We start from the raw sequence: 1057 nt of genomic DNA, 5'->3' as shown, positions 1-1057 counted from the left end.
TGAGGAAGGGTTGAAGGAGCTGAGTACAGTGGTACCTCGGGTTACACACACCTTATGTTACAGACCCCGCTAACCCAGAAATAGTACCTCGGGTTAAGAACTTTGCTTCAGGATGAGAAGAGAAATTGCGCAGCAGCAGCAGGAGGCCCCATTAGCTAAAGTGGTACCTCAGGTTAAGAACAGTTTCAGGTTAAGAACGGACCTCCAGAACGAATTAAGTACGTAACCAGAGGTACCACTGTATGTTTAGCCTAGAAAAGAGGAGACTGAGAGGAGATACGATAGCCGTCTTCAGATAGCTAAAGGGCTGCTGCATGGAAGATAGTGCAAGTGTGGTTTTTCTTGCTCCAGAGGTGGGATCTGAACCAATGGCTTCAAGTTAAAAGAAATGAGATTCCCACTAAGCACCAGGAAGCACTTTCTGACAGTAAGAGCAGTTTGACAGTGGAGCGGTCTCCCTAGGGCATGGGCGTGGCCAGGATTTCTGTTGAGGGGACAGCCAAAGATGTTGAGCTTTTTTTTAAAGGAAATCCAGTTTTCCTAAACAGAACATTGTGGGAGGCAGGCTGCTACTGGGAGACAGAAACTCAGATAACTGAGTACTTTCCATGCTTTTCAATGATATTTGGGGTTTTTTGTTTGTTTTTTTAATTAAGGATGCTTTATTATTGTAGAAGCAGCATACAAAACTGGTAAGTGGTCAAAGGTATGGAAAACAGTAGCCACTACTACTACCAAACAGTAGACCGAACAGAATTGCTTGCTATTATAATTACCATATATACAATTAGGTAAAGGTTTTGCAAAAGGACAAGGTGGGTTTTGTTTTTTTTTACATTATTTCAGTGCAGAAAACTTGCATAACGTTTTAGAGGGTAATGAGTACTTTCCTAGAACTATTCCCTTCTTTAGCTTAATTTAACGCAAACAGTATTCTAATGAAAGAACATGATGCAAGTGATACATTTTATTGAGGAAAAAGATGCTTGGATGCAACTTTAGATTAGTTGTAACATTATTGAGCAACCTTGCGAACTCAAATTGCTTCCAGCTCAAC

Source organism: Podarcis muralis, chromosome 3, assembly GCF_964188315.1.
Source record: "Podarcis muralis chromosome 3, rPodMur119.hap1.1, whole genome shotgun sequence".
Classification (NCBI taxonomy): Eukaryota; Metazoa; Chordata; class Lepidosauria; order Squamata; family Lacertidae; genus Podarcis; species Podarcis muralis.
The sequence above is the reverse complement of the archived record's forward strand: the minus strand, read 5'-3'. Positions refer to the sequence as shown.